At 42.6% G+C, this 16,294-nt stretch overlaps 1 protein-coding gene across 1 annotated transcript in view; it reads left to right on the top strand.

Moving 5' to 3' along the window:
• The window catches only part of TMEFF1 (transmembrane protein with EGF like and two follistatin like domains 1), a 579,610-nt gene that overhangs the window by 457,260 nt on the left and 106,056 nt on the right, over positions 1-16,294 (top strand). The window lies entirely within an intron of this gene.

The raw sequence follows: 16,294 nt of genomic DNA on the forward strand, positions 1-16,294 counted from the left end.
TCACTGTCTGCAGCATGTACAGTAGCTTGGAAAATCTCGATGTAGTCTAGCAGTAAGCCTTGCTCGGAAACATTAAGAGGGCAGTACTGCTCTGTGTTTCCGAGCTGTGATGTCTGCAATCCTTGCACTGACTCAGAGACTTTCCGAGGTGCTGTTGACAGGCCAGTTTTGAATAAAACAAGCACATAAACACTATGGGCTCGAGCACAGTATATTTTGGGCTGTGACCCTTGGTGGTAACTAAGACACAACGAGAGGATGCAGAGAATGCTTGAAACCATCTCACTAGGAGTACTTGCAGGGCCGGACTGGGAACAGAAACTGGCCCGGGCAAACTGCTCAGCTGCCCCCCCCAAACCCCCCCCCAGGTGAGGGGGAGCGCAGCTGAGCAGTTTGCGACGGCCGGTTTCGACCGATTTTGTTACTGGGTCCGATATTGCCGACCCCCGGTAACAGAAAATGCCCCCCAGGGGCCCAAAACCGGCCCCCACCCTAGCGGCCTAAAGGGGAAACGCCCGGTGCCCGCTATGGCCAGTCCTGCCATGGGTACTTGGGTCGCTAGGGGCCTCATTCCAGACTATGGGGCATATGTATCAAAAAAGAGTTTTGCGATTCTCAAATTCCGATTTTTAGAGAATCGCAATTAAATAATCACAAAATGCAATGTATGTTGGATTTGCAAAAATGTTTACGAATCCTACATATTCCATATTTTCGAATCGCAAATTGAGATTTGCAAATAAGGAATACCTTCCCATTCATTCCTATGGGCTAGGAGGCCCATAGGAATGAATGGGAAGACAATCTCAATTTGTGATGACCAATTAGAGAATCGCAAATTGAGAATGCAATTTCAAGGGTGCAAGGTTGTCATAAGGACACCTTGTTGCACGCAGGAAATGAGCAAGTGTGCACATGTGGCACCTATACATACCCTGCGCGCCACATGGCACTTTGAAAAATGCCAGAAAGTGCACTTTTCTAAGAAATCACTAATTACTATCAACTTGAAGTTGGTGGTAATTTGTGATTTCTTAAGGCGAAATCACACAACTTGGGTGCTTTCTACATCGCATTTAAGGAATCGCAATTTGCGATGAGCAAAAGTTGAGACAATTATGATGTTTTTAAAAACAAAACTAACAGTTCAACAAATGTCACATTCAGTTTGTTCTACTGGCCAGCGGGCCAGCGAAAGGGAGACCTGTATTGCTCTAATAGATTCCTTAGGTTGTAAAGACTTAGAAAGTATATAGTTTTTATACATTCTATACAGTACTACATTTGATATCTGTCATCAAATAATGACCAGGGCACCATAAACAGTGATTTAGCCAATATTTTGTGATCAGGGATAATGTAGCATGATTGATTGTGCACACTACATTTCCTTGGAGAACCAACACATATTTTGTATTGTCAGACTCCAGACATTCAGAACAACATTTACTTGGTTAGTGTTACGGGATTTAAACTTGTACATTTGGGAAATGCAACAAAATATTGAGCTAAGAAATGCACAGAACATTGAGCTAAAAAATGAAAATATCTCCTCATTTCCCTTTATATCTTGAAGATGCAATGAGATGGGTTTACAGAAGTACACTGCCCTGAATGTGCCAAACAATATAGTTTTCGGTGCACAAAGAGACCAAAAAGGCACATGTGCATAAGCAGTTAATGCACATTTTTTTAAATAAAGGGTTTGGGACACAGGTGCGCAAACAGCCCAGCATTGAAAGAGAAAAGTTAGCGCTTCTAGAGCTCAGTTACCGTAATACACCCTCATATGCTTATGCACTCCGCACTGAATGGTATCATTGTATGGCTGCATGGTATGTGGCCTCCTTGTTGAACCTGTAAGACCCTCAGCTTGTAGATTTGAATCCTTCCCATATTGTACCAGGATTGTAACCATTAGGACAGGAAACAGAGATCCATTCATCTTCATAATCAAAATGAGGAATTTGTTGTCAATCTCACGAGATTACCTATTTAATATTAAAAGTATTTTATAGGTATGTCATTATAATGATAAATGGCCACGCTGGTAATTGTATGCTGAGATTCTGTAACAGGGCACAATAAGCTGAATTTGTAATAATATGGATGAAATTGATGATGCAAATTACAATGATAAAATTAGGCCTCATTAGTCCTACATTGGAAAAAAGAAAACTGTTTTATAGTGTAGCACCCTGGCAATTGTTTAGCATTCAATTGTTTAGAAAATGAAACAAAAGCGTGCTAAATCGGCTCAGTTCGGAAACGTTCGCATTAACGCTGCCTGTATCTGTCACAGTGCATGACATAAAACATTTGCATATTCATATATTATAATTTTTGATCAGCCTCATCAGAATAAAACACTCGACCATATACCTAAAAGCGAGCACTATACTCTCTGGGCTATGCCACCAGTAACCACATATGTTACAGTACCAACAGGGGGTTTCAGGGTGCTCCCCTTGTGTTTTCTGCGTCCCCTTGCTGCCCCGGACCCAGAGAGGACTTCTTATTTTACAACTAGCAGCACCCGCTTCGCGGGCGCTGCGTCGCACTTTGGGGCATAAAAGCGGCTGTTTGGAGCTCTGAGGGAGGTGGAAGCTCACAGCCTTGCCGTGAATCATCCTGCGGGGGCTTTGCATAAACTCGAGGCGGCTGGAGTGACCGGGGCTGTAGCAGGGACTCGCTCTCCCAGGAGTCCCTGCCTGCACAGCACACCTGGTCCGCGCTGCCTCCCAGCCCCGCCCACAGGACGCTAGACGCCCTATTTAATCAAGGAAACATACCGCTGCGCGGGAGCGCCAGGCGAAGCCCGGGCAAAGGGCGGGCCCTCTGTGGCCTCAGAGGCCGGAGGAGGTCGGGACGGGCGCACCCCCCTAACATTTCCATCTTAAGGTACCGGACTGTATTTCTGACTATGTGCCTGGGGAGATGCCCTGAGGACTACTGACACTATTTCACCATATTTGTGCAGGGAACATTAAGCTATTGACATCTAGCTAACTGTCTTGCCGTGTTCGGCAACTTGTGTGGATATTTATATCCTTTCTTATATATTTGCTCACTGAACTGCCTAATATATTTTGTTGCTTCATCCCAACTTGTGACTGGTGTAGTGTACTATTATCGTTATTACTTGCTACTTTGATATGTCTCCAAGGGGTAGTCGCAGCAGAACAGCTGCTGTTGGTGGTGGTTCAGTAATTGGTCCTATCGACAATTTTATATTTAAGGCCAACAATGCTATAAACCAGGGTATTTCTCTCTTAGAACGGAGGGTCTCCCTAGATCTGGCCCACGCCAAACGTTCATCCCTTGGTCTTATTGCTTCTGCCACTACACCCAACCAGGTTTTGCCTAACAATATTAGACCTTTGGTGGATGTACGCGCTGATATTCACACCATCCCTAGTGAGGTGAATCTATCTGCCTCAATTCCTTTGATAGACTCTGAGACAGATATTAGTATGGATTTAGAGAAGACCCCAGACCTGCACATCAATCCCACTCCTGAAGTAACATCAGCAGATAATACGAGGCATTTAAGAGGTAGACGCGAGGGTGCCATTCAAAAACACAAACAACACGCACCGAAGCATCGGTCTCCAAAGGTTAGAAAACACGCTCTGCCCAAAAGAAAAACTAGGAAAGGCACTAACTCCAACTCTCATCTAAATATGAGCAAGACAAAGGAGACCATTGAGGAGGATGAAAGAAAGGACGAGCAGCAGGGTGGGATACCTGATAAGGATGGTAAAATTAATGACAATACCGAGATCATAAATGATCGTATGCTAGAAAGGTTGGGTGAGTTACTTAGTATTTATCTGTCTCCTATTGAAAGTAGGCTCACTCGGATTGAAAAGCAAATAGCCGAATTGAGCATTCCTATCAAGAGTCTATCTAAAGAAGGCGCTGTAAATGGTGCAATCAAATCTACCTCCACCAAAATAGTAGGCACCAAACCTAACATCTTACAAACAACGACTACAAATATAAATACTGCTGCTAAACCGTCATTGGTTCCATCTAAAGGGACCAATGCTAGCCAATCAACAGCTAACCCCAGTACCAATAATGTAGCCCCAGACACAAGGAAGGACCAAAACACTAAACAATCTAATGGGACTACTGTGAGCCAATCTCTGATTCCCGCAAGTAGTTCCCCTATGGTTCAACCTCTACAAAAAATAACGAGGCAAGTCCCCTCCCGTATTAACCTTCCACCGGAATGTGGGGCATATGTGCTGGTTCTAGTTAATGTCTCTAAACTAAGGAAGGACCAAGACGAAACTCCCTTATCTTTTAAAAACAAAACCTTACACTGGTTAATTGCAAATTGCAATTTCCCTATAGAAGGTGCAAGGGAGATTATTAACACCCAGAGAGTGGGCTGGATAGGCCCACTTAGGAAAAAGTTTGAGGGTGATTGTGTTACAATAATTTTTAAAAATGCCCAATGGGCAGAGAAAACATTGGCAAGTGCCCCATTACCCTCACCACGGGAATTTAATACCACACTCCTTCCATTAGGTTATTTTTATAGATACTTGATACCACCTAAACAAGCCATGGCGAATCACCCCATAATCCTTAATCAAGATTTGAATTTTGGAGCAAGGATTAAATCACCTCTCTTTGCTCAAAATCAAGATTTTACTCTTAATCACATGAATGGCCGCAATTGGCTGAACCAGGCTCCTATGTCAATACCTTTTTCCCATCCTCTGTACTATCCGCAACTCTCAACCATGCACCAATATAACTATAGAGATAGGTCCTATCCTGCCCCTGACTTCCACCAGTTTACCCCGATAACTGAAGTCAGACCAATATTTAACATCCCTACCCACAACCGGTTGGACTATTTTTCCAACTTGGATGAGCAGGACTGACTGGACACAATGGCTAAAAGTAATATTATCACTAAAGCCACAGTCAGTAAACCAGAGGGATATTCAGCACCAGTTGTAGATTGTCAGGACCCAAAAGGCCCTGTGAAAACAACGTTTACTAACAGTACTTTGCCTGTCGTTGCTAATATAATTAATGACGAAACAGGGAGTACTGGGGGTAGGCCTGGTAAACGTTGTACTACCAATGGTCTATCTATTCTAAGCTGGAATGTTGCCGGATTGGAATCCAAGTTATTGGACCCCGCATGGATTGAGATAATTAATGATGCGGATATTCTCTTGTTCCAAGAAACATGGGCTGCTGGGAATCTGTATATAGAGGGCTATCACTGTTTTAGTCTAACATCATCTAAACCCAGTTTTGGCCGAGTAGTGGGTGGCCTATTCATTGGGATTAAGATCCTGGCACGAGGTACAATTAGAGACCTGCAGAGTGTTAACCCTGATAATCCCAATATTCAAATTCTTGAATATAAGTTAAAGTCAAAGACCACGGTTTATTTAATTAATTTTTATAACAATGATTTTTATTGTGTACCAAACAAGAACTTTCTGACATTATCAAAGGTTTTAAGTAAATTGGAATGTCTCTTATCAGCTGATACTGAGTCAGGCATCCTAATAGGGGGTGATTTTAATGCGAAATTCACAGAATGCTATGGGCCTGGAAATCAGACCTATCTAGATTCAGCGGAACGCAGAGGTTTGGAATTGTCTAAAATATTAACTGACTTTGACCTTGCTGACGCTATGAAAGTAGGGTATAACCCTAACTCCCCCTATGTACCTACATTTATTAGCAGGGATAGCAGCTCTATTATTGATTATGTATTCACTTCACCACTGTTAACAGATTGTATAGTCAATACTTCTGTGGTACAAACATCTTTCAGTGATCATAATCCATTGGTTGTAATTTTAAATCTTGCACCAAGCCCGATCTTTATGAATCTAAATGGTGCTAGGGACATCACACCGTCAATTGACGGCCTCCGCCTGAAATGGAGGGGAGTCGACTGTGGGGCCATTTTAGACAGTGTACAAAAGTCACACTCACACTTGATTGATTCTTGTTTGTCCCCAAGTGGTAATTATGATAAATTAATTGCTGATTTTCAAGTATTGTGTTTAACCATTAAAACCCTTTTGTCAGTCCCATTACCCAAGGAAGGCAAAGAGCCAAAGTGGTTTGATTCATCTTGCTCCTTGGCAAATAGAGAGCTAAGAAAGGCACTTTCTGACAAACCTAGGTGTAAAGTTACTGTCCAATCTGCCAGGAAAAACTACAAAGTTACAATATCTGAAAGGGAGGCTAATCTACTCTCCGAACAGTGGGACTCTTTGGTGATCAGCGCAAATCTGGGTGGCAGCGGCCCATTCTGGTCTGCTGTTAGAAAAACGAGGGAAATGGGAAAAAAGCTCACCCAAATTAGCTGTAATATAACAAGTGTAGTATGGGAGACCCATTTTTCTAGAATCTATGCAGCCCCTCCTGAGGAGCATTTTTCTTTGTCCAACCTAGGACAATCAGGTGGCCTACAGATTCGGGACTATGAAGTAAAAATAGCTATAAAAGAGAGTCTGGGTAATAAGGCGCCCGGACCTGATGGCCTTCCCATAGACATCATCAAACATAATGTTGATTTATGGACACCAATACTTCTTAATATTTTTAACTGTCTTCCAAAAGCAGCCATGCCGGCCACATGGGCAACCAGTATTATCGTCCCAATTTATAAAAAGGGAGACAGGTCAGATCCTGCGAACTATCGCCCCATCTCCCTTTTGGATAACACCTTAAAAGTTTTGGGACGTATAATCTATAATAGAGTATTGGATTGGGCCATTGATACAGATTTTTTAGACCCTTGTCAGATGGGGTTCCGGAGTGGGGTGGGAACAGTGGAGCAATGTCTAAATCTGAAATTAATAATTGACAAATATAGTGTTGCCCGCTCATCTCCTACCTACCTTGCTTTTATGGATCTTTCATCCGCTTTCGATCTTGTGAATAGATCCAAACTCTGGTCAATCCTTTTACTCAATGGCCCTGATGACACTCTTGTAAATTTTTTATCCTACCTCCATACTGACCTGAAAGCACGGGTACGCATTGGGATGGGGGGAGAGGTTTCAGGAGCCATTGATATAGGGAGGGGGGTGAGACAGGGGTGCGTTTTAGCACCTCTGTTGTTCATCATCTATATCAATGGTTTATCTAACTGTCTGAAAAAAACCACCACAGATGTTCCAACAATTTTAGGGAAACCACTACCAGTGCTTTTATACGCAGACGATGCGGTGCTTATGGCCCGCACTCCGAATGCTCTTCGTCTGCTTGTACATAGCTTTGTTAATTTTATGGAGGGTCTGGATTTGAGGGTAAATTTAAAAAAATCTTTTATTATGTCCTGTGGCCCTGGCAAAAGGAAACTCAATACTATACAGATAGGTACAGATAAACTAGAATCTGTCCCCAAATTCCCTTATTTAGGGTTGATTTTTGCTGCGAACGGCTCGTGGAGTGGGCATTTGGCCCACGCCACGAGCAAGTTCTCGAAAGCCAACAACTCTGTTTTGAGTCTCCCTCGCCCAAAGAAAGTTGGTGCCACAAAGGCTATTTTAAAGATTTTTAAATTGCAGTGCTCACCTGTTGCCTCGTACGGAGCTGAGGTATGGGGGTCGGGAAGCAGCCTTTGTATTCAAAGGGAAGAAAACCGCTTTTGTAGAAAAGTGTTGGGCGCACCTATCTCCTCATCTGATTTTATTTGTCATAGTGAATTAAACCTTCCTTATTTAAGTGATTTTATCAGAGCTAGACCAGCACTCTTCTGGATTAGAATCTGGAGGAATGATGCTGCTGTCCTTACACAAAACATTATAAAGGACTGTTTAAATTGTGATCATGGAATGGAAATCCCATGGCTCTCAGAAGTTTGTAAATCACTTAATGAAGTTGATAAAGGTACTCTGTTTACTAATCCTATGACTATTGAAACAAAGGATAAAATCGAGGTCAAAAATGCACTGTATGCACTTTACAATAATGAACGGATAGGAAGTGAATCAAAGAAATCAAGTGTTATGAAATACATAGGAAATGAATTATGTAGACAAACTTTGCCGCCTTATCTTTCCCTTCCCATGACCAGTTGGGAGCGATCACTATTGTTTCGCTTAAGGGCGGGTACCGTAAAATTTTTGTTGTCTTTTCCTTTGGGATATCGTCATAGTGCTGATTTCACTCCATGCCCTTGTGATGGTGTGAGTACACAGGACGATTTGCACTTCCTATTTTTCTGTAAATTTTATTTTAGATTCATTAAATGGTTTTTAACTCCTTATTTCAAAAAGCATAGACCACTCACACTCAAAGAATCATACATCATGTTGGTTAATTTGGATAACGATGAATTGACTTTTCGCACCAGCACTTTCCTAAGATCGGCCATACGAGCCCGTAAAACGATGGAAAATCCCTGAATATAATTAGTTTTAATGCTGCTACAATGTAAATAATATAATGAAATGAAGTGCACTGCACTGTTACCGTATGGAATTGTACAATATGAAATTATGTAATACTGCCGTATAATACAAAATCATGTAATGCTGCTCTGTATAACATTGTTTTATTTGTTTGTATATTTATCTAATGAATTGTTGTTGTTATTGGTACTTTTATGAATTTTATGAAATTCGAATAAAGGTCTTTTGAACTTGAACTTGAGGGTGCTCCCTTCCAGAAAATAATTTGAGGCAGTAATTAGAAAACTCTGTAGGTCTAGATTCCATGTGCTAACATGGTGTTGGCACATTTATACTAGACACACGCGGACTTGAGCCAGGGTGTAGTTAAAGTGAGGCAAGCCAGTAAACGGGCAAAGAACCCTTAATGCATTTAGGAGATGGAATTAATTTCTCCACAAACGTCAACTCCGAAGTTCCTGAAAACGCACGTTTCTGTATGGAAACAACTTTTTTTTGTCTTGGATTAACCCAGTTTCCCAAACGAAAGCTTGCCAATGTTGCAAAAAAAAACTATTTTGACCTACAATACCATTTTTTTTTATTTTTAGTAATTCTTTGTCAGATCCCCGAATGGTAGTTGTGGCAAATAAGGGCTATCTTCAGTCCGTTTACCCTCTGTCCTGATTAATTATGCGGCATACCTCCCTTCTGGCTATTGATTCAGGAAGTGTTCACTTCTAACCAATCACTCACTGTAAAGTAAATCCTTAGGTCCACACGTGAACAGGAACTTCCTGTTAAAATATAGAAACGTTATATGTTTTAAAAAAACATCAAAGTTACTGAAATGTTCCAGAAACTTGCACATGTGGACTCTATACACACGTAAAATTTGGCGACCTCTTATTTACTTGTTTTTGCACTAACTATTCTCCCCAAAAAATAGCATGGAGGTTTTAGATGCACTTTTCTCTTTGGAATTCTCCTATAACGTTTGACTCTGTTCACCAATCCGTGCAGAAAAATTTCTGAGACTGGAACAAAATTGAAATCGTTTTTTTCAAATATTTTATTAATTTCATACCAGACATTGAACACATTGAATGCATCAGCCGTTTTGTATATCTTTACCTTATGCACATACCTTCACATGTATTCTGCACCATACTTCATGATCGTTTCTCAATTGCCTATTAACGCCTGTGTAGTGTCTTCTTTTAGTACCCTATCCATATCCCCTTTTCCTCTCCCAGACCTAATCTTGATTGAAGCCAAGTATTATGTAGCCACTTTCCCTCACTTCATAGACACATCTTCAATAACTCTCATCCCGCATCTCCGCTCAACCTCCCCATATTTTCTCCAATTTGTGGGGGCATCCTGTGTATCTATAAATCCATTGCTCCACATGCAGATATCCAACCCTTCTATATCAGTTCCAGAGGTGGGATGTTCTGCATAGCCCCATTTTTGTGCAATATCTCGCTTCCCCGCTGCCTATCCCAAGTTGATCAGTATTCGTTTGTAACTTGTGGCATCAATGGGTCCCCATATTCCCAGTAACATCAACGGGGCCTCTACCTCTGGAGGGACCTCTGTTATTTCCATCATTTGACTCTCTATTTCCCTCAAATATTCATGGATTTTGGGACAGTTCCAAATAATGATAGAAAGTCCCTGTAGGAAGGTGGAGTATTATGTAGGGATGGTATTAGGCTTCACCATTTAATACTCTCACAATACCCCAAAGATGGTCCTGGGATTCACAATAATAAATCCCTAGCTCAGTCCTGGTAGAATGGCAAAAAGCAGTCAGGCTTTACTAGCGGAACATGGGTTAAGCATTTCAGAGTACCAACATGATCGATAAGTAATTGATACAACTCAAAAGAAATCTGACACCAAATTATAAAAATAAGGTAGATGTTTATATAATTTTAGACATCAAAACTAAGTGAATCAGATAGTATAACCAGAGTTATAGATTTTAGAAGGAATATTAAATCAGTGCAAAAGGTACTGCAAAACTTTATCATTGTGGTCAATAGGAAAAAGCACTAGTGACAATCAGTCATTTGCAGGTCGGGTTGCATGGAACCCAAGGAGGGTAAAGATGATGAGGGTCCCAGGACCAAGCCACAACAGTCAGTTCGATTTTACCTTGCTCGAGAAAAATGTGTGCAGAGTTGTCCTGGCTGTTCTTGGTGCTGATGCAGAAGCTGTGGGTGAGCTGGTTTAACCCTTATACAGTTCTGGTGGGGAGCTGGGTGCAAAAACTTGACAACAAAGCCACTGCTGATGTTGGATGAAGGTTTTATGGAGTTCCCTTGAAGTGCAGTGTTGAGTAAAGGGGGTAGTTGCTGGACTGGTGACCCTCAGGCCTAGGCAGCGGTAGGCACAGCAGAAAGTTAATTTGATGGCCGGTGGTACAGGGGAACATGGTAGCTGCCTGAACCTTCATGGAGGTCAGGACTACATCTCCCACAAAGTACTGGACCATCTACTTTTGGGAAATCCCTCAGAGTGCCTGATGGCCAGTGATTCTTTAGTTCTGGTCCATGGTTTTTACCTGCAGGTGCAGGGGACTAGTGCAACTAGTCCAGGGGAGTCTGGTGATGTCTTTAGCTCTCAAAGGGGTCCCTCTGTCTGGGGATATCGAGTTTTGTTCCAGGACAAGTCGCAGTCGTGCAGTTCTTCGAAGGTTGCCGCAGGTGCAGAGTATCACACCTTTGGTTTGTGCAGCTCCGGATGTCGCAGGCTTGGGTCTCTTCTTGTGTCCTTTGTTGCAAGTCAGATCAGAACTGAGGTTCTGATGTCAACGGTAGCCCTTAAATTCGAGATTTAGGGGCATTAAGGATGTGGTTGCACGTGGCTATTGGGCTACAAACCCCAATCAGAATCTGCCCCTGAGGAGACCACATCCAGGGATGCAGGTAACCTTTTCTAACAAACACCCTCTAGTCTATCACTTTTAAAAATAACAGAAGTCTTCTTTAGCTAAAGGTGCGCCTAGCCTTCTAGGGGTGTACACCTTCTGAATACCTAGTTTTCCCACCTGCCTGAGATTCGATGTGTCTGGTGGGCAGTGGAAGGGCTGTTTCTTCCTTTGAGAGACAGACTAGTTGCATATCACAGGCGGTGCCGCAATTGAAGCTCACCCCCTTGACGTGCCACTTTACTAGGTATCCTGTCAGGGAGGGAAGTGTGACCTCCTTCCCATCCAGGCCATTGTTTCTGACTCCTGGGAGAGTCCACACCTTTTGATAGGGGTTCAGATTCCTGTCTCAGGGCAGGAGCCACAGGCTGGCAGCCAGAGCACAGGAAAGGATGGGGCAAGTAGCTGGGCAACCTCGAAGTTAGCCACCTGGGTGGATGGCACATCGCCCTTGACACGAGATTCGTGTCAGGTGTGATGAGGCACATTGTTTGTTACCAAACATGACATTATTAGGCGGTACCATAATGGAGCTGCCAACTTCGTGTTTGCCTGGGTGCCAGCCCATGTTATCCGATGGACCATCTATCACTTATAGTATTTTTTAATGGGAAAGGCCACAATAGGGACTTATAGGCTTTCACTTACCTGTCCATGCCTTTAATATAATGCACCCTGCCTCCTGAGCTCAGGAGCCCTTCCTTAGGAGTGACTGGCATATATTAACAAGCATTGGCATAGCCAATAGGTCTCACCTTTGGGACCTTATAAGTGTTTACTTATACAGCACAATATCGTTGATGCAACAACATTAAGTGTTGCATTGATAAACACTTATAAGGTCCCAAAAGCGAGACCTATTGGCTATGCCAGTGCTTGTTTATTGTTGATTACAAGGTACTGCCTTGCTTACATCTATACATATTCAATGGTGAAATTCCAAATGAAAGTAGTAGTAGTAGCGGAACTGCGACCAACGTGTTGCATGGTCACTTGTCATCTATTACGCCATCAAATTTGACATTTCGTTTGCACTTTGCATTCTAGAACCTGTAACTTCACTTTTAATTCTGTAGGTATGGACTCAAAAAGTCCAGCATGCACAGCGCTTGTACATAAAAATTCATGCCTGGATGATGATAAGTGGCTGCAAAGGGAATGATGTGGGACAGATGATTTAAACGTCAAAATCTTTGGTGGCTGATGTCATCAAGAGAACATTATCCAAATGTATAGGTTGGGTGAGGAGGGGAGCTGGTTTTCCTCAGCAGAAGGGGTAGGATAAGAGAAATGGATCGTAAAAGGATAAAGAAAATGTCAACATAATGTGTGCAAAATACGACTCACTGGGAGAGGCCAAGCCCTGTGTGGCTCTGCAACCACACACTCCTTTTTCGTGGTATGTGTAAATAAATCCATACTATTAGGGTAGTACTAAATAGCCCCTCTTCATTCCAGTAAGAATAATTAATGTTCCTTTATCTTTTAAGTCATGGCTTGTGCTCTCTTACCTTATGTTACTTTGTATGAACGTGGCAGAGTGCAAATGTTCAGTCCCAAAGGGGTTTCTTGGTCTCTTTTTAATTACCATAATTACAGGTCATAAACGGCTCTTTAAAAAATTAAAGGCTGCTTCTAAAGGGATTGCTTTCTTGCAAGTCAGAAGTGTCTCTGAAATGTCTATCCTCTGCTGTTAATTCAGAGTCAGGGTGTTACTCATTAAAGAATGTGACTCTTGGGTGACGGGTGGGCGCGGGGCTGACTCTGGGACCGTTTTCTGCAAGCTGCCAACCAGAGACCAGCCCACGACACGTTTTATGAATTGACAACTGTGCTGAATCTTAGTTATCTATCACTGAGATTGTAAATATACATGGTAAACAAACACATCTGAAGTATATAAGCAAACGGGGGCTCTGACAAGCTTTTAAAACGAGTAGCCTTGCCTTTCTAATTGTTAGTTGCCAGCGCTAATTGCTCGGGGCTGTGCACTCAAGTGGTCGTCAGCTGTGCTGGTTTCCACTGAAGGAATTGTTCTAAGGAGACACTTCTGCGTGTTTCGTTTAAGAGCGTCTCATCGTAAAGTACTTCTCGGCATAGTTCAGCTTTTCACACAAAGGGAATATTCTTCAACCGTCCAGCCTTTGTGTACTCTTTAGAATTAAGGCATTGCCTTGCATGGCCGACGGCCAAGCTTGTTTTCAAAACCTGTAGAAGGCGGAGTGACGCGATCTGTGGTGGGGAAGGGGGAGGGAATTGAAGCACGGAGAGAGGCACGCAAGGCTAAATGGACCTTGACATTAACTCACATGGCGGCTGCGCACGTGCACACGCACATGCACGCAAGCTTGAGGCCAGGAAAAGCCTCTGGGTGCACTTTTAAAAGCCAGTTTACTACATTTCAGCACATGAGCTGGCTCAACAAGACCTAAAAATAGTGCATGGACTTTGCCACACATGGTGAGGGAAAAGTTGAATTCGAGCAATTTGCACTGCTCCTGCAGTCTGCAATGGCAGGCTTGCTGCCAGTGGTTTACTTGGGTCACTCAGGGAGGCACAAGCAGTGCTTCAGGTCCTGGTGACCCCTTTAACACCCATGCGCTGGATTCCACTTGTACCTTATACTAGGGATTTATACAAGAGTTAAAGTAACTGCAAATGGGGGTTACCAATTCACACATATCCGTTTTAGGGAGAGAGCACTGGCACTGAGGCCTGGGCAGTAGTCTCCAGTGCACTTTCGGACTCCTAACCATCAGTATCGGAGCAAAAAGTTGGGGGGTGACCATACAAACAGCGCACTTTCCTACAGTGCCCTTTAATCCACATTGTCTAAGATATCTGTCATCTTGGGTCTGCCCCACTTATGCATGAGTGTTCTGGTCTAGTATATTCTGTGCAGTATGTTTAATTCTATATAACTAAAACAAGTCCTGATCCCTTTGTATCTGGGGAATCTAAATGCTTCACCCCACATGTTGTTGTCTAGGTCTCTGAAATCGTTCTCCGATCATGCCTTTGGCTCTAGTAGGTCATTCTGTGAGTTTAGTACAAGAGTATTATAGATGTATGAAATTGCTTTTGCTTTCATTCTTCCATCTAGAAGATGTTTCTCAAGGGAAGAGTCCTGCATGGTTTCTTCATCTTTTAATACCTGGGATTGTAGTGTGTTTTTAAGTTGTAGGTATTGTACCTTTGTGATGGGTGCATCATATATTTTACCTTCAAGAATGTGGATGGTACTATTCTTTCGGATCCCACCCATCTCACAGTGTGGAGATACAAAGTATCATCCCATCTTTTCAATTCTGATCTCAGGGTCGCAGTTGCAAATTGAGTGCCCATCCACAGGGGTTTTATGGCATTCATTTATTTAAGGACATTGTGCCATGTGTTGAATCACTGTTGTGGTGGCCGGGGAGCTTATCAACCCTTTTCCTTCCATACAACAAATGCAGATACTCCTTGGTTCCTATCCGTCCATCCATTTTAATTGCTGGGCCCTCTAAGGGTGCAAATACCCATTCAATTATTGTACAGAGTTTGGAATTCCCATAATACTTCTGGACACATGGGAGTGTAATCCCTTCTTCATAGGTTGACCTCTGCAAGGTTTTGAGTGCTATTTGTCGTGGACTGTCTGCACATAGCAGTGTTTGAACAATCTGGTCCATCTTTTTTTAAAATGTTTTTCGGGATCCTGTATGGGCTACTTTGTCGGGTATATACGAAGTGACGCAGAGTAATGATTTTATACATGGCAGCTCTTTCTATTAGTGAGATCGGGAGCTTACGGCAGTGTTGTGTGTCCTCTTTTAACCTTCATAGTAAAGGGGCTAGGTTGTCGTCGTATTTCTCAAAATCCAAAGTTCTAAGTATTTGAAATAATGAGATTCAACTCTCACCAGCAGTGGCAATGTTCCCTGGTGGGGGTCCATCCTCCTAGAGTATAGATCAGGGGTTTTCCCCAGCTAATACTCAGTCCGGTATACTCCTAGTATAGTCCACATATCTGATCCAGCCTCTTTAGGGAAGCATAAAGGTCTGCAATATATAACAGAATACCATCTGAACAGGGGGAGATAAAGTGAAATTGCTTTTCCGAAGTATCAGGCAGAATCGAAATAGACTGAAAATTTCATTAGCAAAACTAAAATGTTTTATGAACTAACCAATCTACCCTTGACTCTAAAGGTGACTGAAACACCTCTGTAATTATGGTTAGATAGGTTACTTCATAAATATCGACATCCATTAACATCACACAATGAATCATAAGATAACAATTCAATGTTTTAAGTAAATGTACTTTGTCTCTCTGAATGCAGGTGACTGAGATGCAGCGAGGCCTCACTTCCCTTACTTTTAGTCGCTGGAGCAAGAATGTTAACTTGGGTTTCGTTACGTCACACTAGAATGGTTCAGTTTTGTACTTAAATGTGCACTTATCCTCAAATAGTGATGGTCTCGAGGTGCAAGCACTCCACCGCCAATGCTGGTTCCTTGAAGAAGAGAAAAGAAATGCCAGGAGCTAGAAGCACCCTAGAATTTGTTCCTGATGTTTTATCGCTGGAATGAATCCGATCAATAAAGATTAGCACAGTCATAGGAATCTTTTGAAATAGAAGTTTGAGTGTGCACTAAGGTGAGTATTTGATTAAACAATGTACCGACTGCGAGATATACATTCGGTATGCATGCTCCAGTAATACATGCATGCACAAAGCCTAAAGGCAGTGGCAACTCCTCCTCAATAGCGGGGGAGCGTCGCCCCACTGCCTGGCCCAGAGCCAGAAAATGTAAATTAAAACGATATTCTTGCATCATTGTAGTTTACATTTACAGGCTCTTAACCAGCGCTGTTGGGGGGGCGGGGCCAATGTATCGGAGTGGGAGGAGGAGTGCTCCCTAAGTGCGTATATGTGTTTTTTGCCGGCCATCGCAGGCTGTCTAAAACGCACTTAGG

Source organism: Lissotriton helveticus, chromosome 4_1, assembly GCF_964261635.1.
Source record: "Lissotriton helveticus chromosome 4_1, aLisHel1.1, whole genome shotgun sequence".
NCBI classification, from domain to species: Eukaryota; Metazoa; Chordata; class Amphibia; order Caudata; family Salamandridae; genus Lissotriton; species Lissotriton helveticus.